Genomic DNA, 8,416 nt, shown 5'->3' on the forward strand with positions numbered 1-8,416 from the left:
TACCCTACAGTCATAATCACACTTACCAAACCAAAAATATACGTATAATAACAATAACAACCCTACAGAAAAGAGGGAGTGGGGCGGAGATGTCGTGCACGGATCCTGCAATCTTTTGAGTCCTGGGAGAATGTAAATACTGCCCTGGACCTTCTCTGGAAGTTTGCTGCTCATATTTATGACACGAGTTAAACTGCGTTTCTACTGGGGATGACGTGACACCGGCTCCGTTCAGACGAGTTTGGTCCACTGTAGCAGAACCGAAAGGCCGCAGCTCTTCAACGTTTCTGGCAGCGAGAAAGTGCAGCACTGCAGGAAACCACGAAGCAGAGCCTAAATCACAGTCAATTACTCACATTATTAACCCTATACCTGCCTGCAGATCCAACTTCAGCTAATTGTGTGAGAGGATACTGTATATTTATATATATGTATCATAAGAACATATGAAAGTTTACAAACGAGAGGAGGCCATTTGACCCATCGTGCTCGTTTGGTGTCCATTAATAACTAAGTGATCCAAGGATCCTATCCAGTCTATTTTTAAATGTTCCCAAATTTTCAGCTTCAACCACATCGCTGGGGAGTTTGTTCAGATTGTGATGCCTCTCTGTGTGAAGAAGTGTCTCCTGTTTTCTGTCTTGAAAGCCTTGAAGCCCAATTTCCATTTGTGTCCCGGGTGCGTGTGTCCCTGCTGATCTGGAAAAGCTCCTCTGGTTTGATGTGGTCGATGCCCTTCATGATTTTGAAGACTTGAATCAAGTCCCCACCTAGTCTCCTCTGTTCCAGGGTGAAAAGGTTAAGAACATAAGAACATAAGAAAGTTTACAATCGAGAGGAGGCCATTCGACCCATCGTGCTTGTTTGGTGTCCATTAATAACTGAGTGATCCAAGGATCCTATCCAGTCTGATTCATATCTATCGGTCTTTGTGTATAGATAGCTCATTATGTATCGGGAGACCACTGCAGAACAATGCTATCTGTATATCTATTTATATAGATTAATAGATAGATGGATGGATAGATTCAAACAGCATTGCCATACAGTTCACATTTACACTACACAACACAGAACACAAAAAGGAGCTGTCTCAAAGACCCCAGTATTCGATCACATCCTTGTGCATGCATATTGTCTTGTCTTGCTTCATCCAGGTATTTTATGTTTATGCAAAGGGTTTGCCTCATGGAGGGGGCCATGGGACAGTCCCACAAAGCTGCTTTCTGATACATCTGCCGTCTGCTTGTGTTCTGTATCTGTTTTGTCTCTTTTCCCTCTGTGTCAGTAAGCAGTGCTGGTTAAAACGTGCTGAAACTGGGGCTTGCTCTGTGAGAAACGCTTAGCCGAGTGCTTGAGCCTGCAGACTGCAGCATGGAAGCCCGACTTCAGCCAAAGCAGGGAGAGGGTACTGAGCGCGGTCCCTCTGCTGTGCTTTCATCAGACTCTTCGTCCAGACGTTTTTATTGATTTTTTTTGTATTTCAAAGTGCATTGTTGAGGGTCATCTATACCAGTGGTCCCCAACCCTGGTCCTGGTGGACCCCCTACCCTGCTGGTTTACTTTATTCAATTAATTACATAATTGAACCTTAATTGAAGTAATAATTTGCTTAGATTTGAGTTGGTTTTTCCATATTCCATACTTAACTTAAAACCCCTACTGTTTAAAACAATTAAATGCTCTTATTTAGGAAATTATTAGTTCAATTAAGGGTTCAATTAAGTAATTGAGTGCTCGGTTGGAACAGAAACTAGGCTGAGGGTGGGGTCCACATTCAGTTTGATAACATGGCTGTTTTTGTAAGAAGTGATGTTTTTCATGGGACTCGTACGTTACCCATAGGTGCTCAGGCAGCACCCCTTCTGGAATTAAGCAGCTTCCTTACATTAATAGTGGAGCGTTGCGGCCGACTTTTTTGCACATGCATGGACTCCCCTGCCTCCTGGGGTACTGGACAGGAAAGACGGACCGATACAGAGATAGAGAGAGGGAGACTGAGAGAAGGAGAATCCGTGCATTGGGTTCTCCATGCCTGTCAGCCCGACCAGCCTTGCAGTGCTGTGCAGCTCTGTACAGCCCCAGGTCCCGTTGCATGTCTTTTAAGGCCTCCGTTTGGCTGAGATTCATTGGAGGCAATGGATTTGCAGGATGTAGCTTTTCTTTTCTTCCTTTTTTCCTTTCTCTCTCTCTCTCTCTCTCTCTCTCTCTCTCTCTCTCTCTCCCCCTCTCTCAGCAGTGCCATTAAAGCAGCACCGGACTAAGAAAGACCAAAACCCTGTTAAGTGCTTTTCTAGAAAGCACGTCGAGCCTCATTAGCTGTCAGTTGTAACAATACTGAACTGGCAAAGAAGACTATTTGGAGTCTCGCGACCATTAATCACTGCCTGACAGAACTGACGGGGCTGGGAAACAGGCTCACATGTGCAAACCTTCCCCCTCTCTCTCTCTCTCACACACACAGACACACACACACACACACACACAATATACTCTATCTCTCTCTCACACACACAAACAAACCCAGACTCTCACACTGACAAAACCCTCTCACACAGACACACACACGTGAACACCTACTCTTATACACACTCGCACTCTCACACATATACACTCACAAGCTCATATATACTCACTCAAATGCACACACACACACACACACACACACACAAACCTGCTTCCCTTCCCTTCCTTTCTCTGCTCACACTGTTAACCCCTTCAGTGCCAGATCCCCAATGTTGCATCCGCGACACGGGGAGCAGGGTTGAGGGCAGACCTTCATCTCGGGCAGATACAGGGTGAGAGTTGAACGTAATTTGCATATAATATAAATATGTTTATGTACATACTTATACATCTTTATTTATGTGTACACGTGTATATAGGCTACTCTAGCTTCTCCACGCATGGCTGCGCTCTCTGGGCAGCAGAGGCAGCTCCAGTGTCAGGCTGTGCCCCATTATCGGCGGGGGGAGCAGAGCCGCAGCGCAGAGGAGGCCTGACTGGCCCGCTGCTCATTAATCACTGGCTGACAGGGCTGCAGAGGCCTGGTCACTCCTAAACAGCCAGCTGTCCAGCCCACAGTCACAGCCCCCCTCGCCCCCACCCAAACAGCTGGACGGTGTCTCTGTATCCCTGGAAACTTTGCTCTCTTCTTCTCTTTTTCTTTATAACAATTAGTCCATCTATCAGCTGATGACTGTATCCACAATGGTTAACAAAGACTAAGGAGTGAAATCTGTCATTTTCAGCTGCTGCTGTTTCTGTCCTGTACTGTAGCTGCAGAGTCACTGTACTGCAGTGTAGTGTTGTTACAGTCATTGTACTGCACTGTAGTGTTGTTACAGAGTCAGTGTAGTGTAGTGTTGTTACAGAGTCACTGTACTGTAGTGTAGTTACAGAGTCACTGTATTGCAGTGTAGTGTTGTTACAGAGTAACTGTACTGTACTATAGTGTTGTAACAGTCATTGTACTGTAGTGTTGTTACAGAGTCACTGTACTGTAGTGTTGTGACATAGTCACTGTACTGTAGTGTAGTGTTGTTACAGAGTCACTGTACTGTACTGTAGTGTTGATACAGAGTCACTGTACTGTACTGTAGTGTTGTTACAGAGTCACTGTACTGTAGTGTTGTTACAGAGTCACTGTACTGTAGTGTTGTTACAGAGCCACTGTACTGTAGTGTTGTTACAGAGTCACTGTACTGCAGTGTAGTGTTGTTACAGAGTCACTGTACTGTACTGTAGTGTTGTTACAGAGTCACTGTACTGTAGTGTAGTGTTGTTACAGAGTCACTGTACTGTAGTGTTGATACAGTCATTGTACTGCAGTGTAGTGTTGTTACAGTCATTATACTGTAGTGTTGTTACAGAGTCATTGTACTGTAGTGTTGTTACAGAGTCACTGTACTGTACTGTAGTGTTGTTACAGTCATTGTACTGTAGTGTAGTGATGTTACAGAGTCACTGTACTGTAGTGTTGTTACAGAGTCACTGTACTGTACTGTAGTGTTGTTACAGAGTCACTGTACTGTAGTGTTGTTACAGAGTCATTGTACTGTAGTGTTGTTACAGTCATTGTACTGCAGTGTAGTGTTGTTACAGAGTCACTGTATTGCAGTGTAGTGTTGTTACAGAGTCATTGTACTGTAGTGTTGTTACAGAGTCACTGTACTGCAGTGTAGTGTTGTTACAGAGTCACTGTACTGTACTGTTGTTACAGAGTCACTGTACTGCAGTGTAGTGTTGTTACAGTCACTGTACTGTAGTGTTGTTACAGTCATTGTACTGTAGTGTTGTTACAGTCACTGTATTGCAGTGTAGTGTTGTTACATAGTCACTGTATTGCAGTGTAGTGTTGTTACAGAGTAATTGTACTGTAGTGTAGTGTTGTTACAGAGTCATTGTACTTTAGTGTTGTTACAGAGTCATTGTACTGTAGTGTTGTTACAGAGTCACTGTACTGTACTGTAGTGTTGTTACAGAGTCACTGTACTGTAGTGTAGTGTTGTTACAGAGTCATTGTACTGTAGTGTTGTTACAGAGTCACTGTACTGCAGTGTAGTGTTGTTACAGAGTCATTGTACTGTACTGTAGTGTTGTTACAGTCATTGTACTCTGGTGTTGTTACACAGTCACTGTACTGTACTGTAGTGTTGTTACAGTCATTGTACTGTAGTGTTGTTACAGAGTCACTGTACTGTATTGTAGTGTTGTTACAGAGTCACTGTACTGTACTGTAGTGTTGTTACAGTCATTGTACTGTACTGTAGTGTTGTTACAGAGTCACTGTACTGTACTGTAGTGTTGTTACAGTCATTGTACTGCAGTGTAGTGTTGTTACAGAGTCACTGTACTGTACTGTAGTGTTGTTACAGTCATCGTACTGTAGTGTAATGTTGTAAAAGAGTCACTGTACTGTAGTGTTGTTACAGAGTCACTGTACTGTACTGTAGTGTTGTTACAGAGTCACTGTACTGTAGTGTTGTTACAGAGTCACTGTACTGCAGTGTAGTGTTGTTACAGAGTCACTGTACTGTACTGTAGTGTTGTTACAGTCATTGTACTGCAGTGTAGTGTTGTTACAGAGTCTTTGTACTGTAGTGTTGTTACAGAGTCACTGTACTGCAGTGTAGTGTTGTTACAGAGTCTTTGTACTGTAGTGTTGTTACAGAGTCACTGTACTGTAGTGTAGTGTTGTTACAGAGTCTTTGTACTGTAGTGTTGTTACAGAGTCACTGTACTGTAGTGTTGTTAGAGAGTCACTGTACTGTACTGTAGTGTTGTTACAGTCATTGTACTGTAGTGTAGTGTTGTTACAGAGTCAATGTACTGTGGTGTTGTAACAGAGTCACTGTACTGTACTGTAGTGTTAATACATAGTCACTGTACTGTAGTGTTGTTACAGACTCATAGTACTGCAGTGTAGTGGTTTTACACAGTCACTGTATTGCAGTGTAGTGTTGTTACAGAGTCACTGTATTGCAGTGTAGTGTTGTTACAGAGTCACTATACTGTAGTGTTGTTACAGAGCCACTGTACTGTAGTGTTGTTACAGAGTCACTGTACTGCAGTGTAGTGTTGTTACAGAGTCACTGTATTGCAGTGTAGTGTTGTTACAGAGTCACTATACTGTAGTGGTGTTACAGAGTCACTGTACTGTAGTGTTGTTACAGAGTCACTGTACTGCAGTGTTGTTACAGAGTCACTGTACTGCAGTGTAGTGTTGTTATAGTTTCACTGTACTGTAGTGTTGTTACAGAGTCACTGTACTGCAGTGTTGTTACAGTCATTGTACTGTAGTGTAGTGTTGTTACAGAGTCACTGTACTGCAGTGTAGTGTTGTTACAGAGTAACTGTATTGCAGTGTAGTGTTGTTACAGAGTCACTGTACTGAAGTATTGTTACAGAGTCACTGTAATGTAGAGTTGTTACAGAGTCACTGTACCGCAGTGTAGTGTTGTTACAGAGTAACTGTACTGTAGTGTTGTGTTCTTACAGAGTCACTGTACTGCAGTGTAGTGTTTTTACAGTCATTGTACTGTAGTGTTGTTACAGAGTCATTGAAATGTAGTGTTGTTACAGAGTCACTGTACTGTAGTGTTGTTACAGTCACTGTACTGCAGTGTAGTGTTGTTACAGAGTCACTGTACTGTACTGTGGTGTTGTTACAGTCATTGTACTGCAGTATAGTGTTGTTACAGAGTCACTGTACTGTACTGTAGTGTTGTTACAGTCATTGTACTGTAGTGTAGTGTTGTTACAGAGTCACTGTATTGAAGTGTAGTGTTGTTACAGAGTCACTGTATTGCAGTGTAGTGTTGTTACAGTTATTGTACTGTAGTGTAGTGTTGTTACAGAGTCACTGTATTGCAGTGTAGTGTTGTTACAGAGTCACTGTATTGCAGTGTAGTGTTGTTAAAGAGTCATTGTACTGTAGTGTTGTTACAGAGTCACTGTATTGCAGCGTAGTGTTGTTACAGAGTCACTGTATTGCAGTGTAGTGTTGTTACAGAGTCATTGTACTGCAGTGTAGTGTTGTTACAGTCATTGTACTGTAGTGTAGTGTTGTTACAGAGTCATTGTACTGTAGTGTTGTTACAGAGTCATTGTACTGCAGTGTAGTGTTGTTACAGAGTCACTGTATTGCAGTGTAGTGTTGTTAATGAGTCATTGTACTGTAGTGTTGTTACAGAGTCACTGTATTGCAGCGTAGTGTTGTTACAGAGTCACTGTATTGCAGTGTAGTGTTGTTACAGAGTCATTGTACTGCAGTGTAGTGTTGTTACAGTCATTGTACTGTAGTGTAGTGTTGTTACAGAGTCATTGTACTGTAGTGTTGTTACAGAGTCTTTGTACTGTAGTGTTGTTACAGAGTCATTGTACTGTACTGTAGTGTTGTTACAGAGTCACTGTAGTATAGTGTTTCACAGTCACTGTTCTGTAGTGTTGTTACAAAGTCACTGTACTGTAGTGTTGATAGAGAGTCACTGTACTGTACTGTAGTGTTGTTACGGTCATTGTACTGTAGTGTAGTGTTGTTACAGAGTCAATGTACTGTGGTGTTGTTACAGAGTCACTGTACTGTACTGTAGTGTTAATACATAGTCACAGTACTGTAGTGTTGTTACAGACTCATAGTACTGCAATGTAGTGTTGTTACAGAGTCACTGTATTGTACTGTAGTGTTGTTACAGAGTCATTGTACTGTACTGTAGTGTTGTTACAGAGTCACTGTACTGTAGTGTTGTTACAGAGTCACTGTACTGCAGTGTAGTGTTGTTACAGAGTCACTGTATTGCAGTGTAGTGTTGTTACAGAGTCACTATACTGTAGTGTTGTTACAGAGTCACTGTACTGTAGTGTTGTTACAGAGTCACTGTACTGTAGTGTTGTTACAGAGTCACTGTACTGCAGTGTAGTGCTGTTACAGTCACTGTACTGTACTGTAGTGTTGTTACAGTCATTGTACTGCAGTGTAGTGTTGTTACAGTCATTGTACTGTAGTGTAGTGTTGTTACAGAGTCACTGTATTGCAGTGTAGTGTTGTTACAGAGTCTTTGTACTGTAGTGTTGTTACAGAGTCATTGTACTGTACTGTAGTGTTGTTACAGACTCATAGTACTGCAGTGTAGTGTTGTTACAGAGCCACTGTACTGTAGTGTTGTTACAGAGTCACTGTACTGCAGTGTAGTGTTGTTACAGAGTCACTGTATTGCAGTGTAGTGTTGTTACAGAGTCACTATACTGTAGTGTTGTTACAGAGTCACTGTACTGTAGTGTTGTTACAGAGTCACTGTACTGCAGTGTAGTGTTGTTATAGTTTCACTGTACTGTAGTGTTGTTACAGTCATTGTACTGTAGTGTAGTGTTGTTACAGAGTCACTGTACTGCAGTGTAGTGTTGTTACAGAGTCACTGTATTGCAGTGTAGTGTTGTTACAGAGTCACTGTACTGAAGTATTGTTACAGAGTCACTGTACTGTAGAGTTGTTACTGAGTCACTGTACTGCAGTGTAGTGTTGTTACAGAGTAACTGTACTGTAGTGTTGTTACAGAGTCACTGTACTGTACTGTTGTTACAGAGTCACTGTACTGTAGTGTTGTTAAAGAGTCACTGTACTGCATTGTAGTGTTGTTACAGAGTCACTGTGCTGTACTGTAGTGTTGTTACAGTCATTGTACTGCAGGGTAGTGTTGTTACAGTCATTGTACTGTAGTGTAGTGTTGTTACAGAGTCACTGTATTGCAGTGTAGTGTTGTTACAGAGTCACTGTACTGTAGTGTTGTTACAGAGCCACTGTACTGCAGTGTAGTGCTGTTACAGTCACTGTACTGTACTGTAGTGTTGTTACAGTCATTGTACTGCAGTGTAGTGTTGTTACAGTCATTGTACTGTAGTGTAGTGTTGTTACAGA

This window comes from Amia ocellicauda, chromosome 9 (genome assembly GCF_036373705.1).
Source record: "Amia ocellicauda isolate fAmiCal2 chromosome 9, fAmiCal2.hap1, whole genome shotgun sequence".
NCBI lineage: Eukaryota > Metazoa > Chordata > Actinopteri > Amiiformes > Amiidae > Amia > Amia ocellicauda.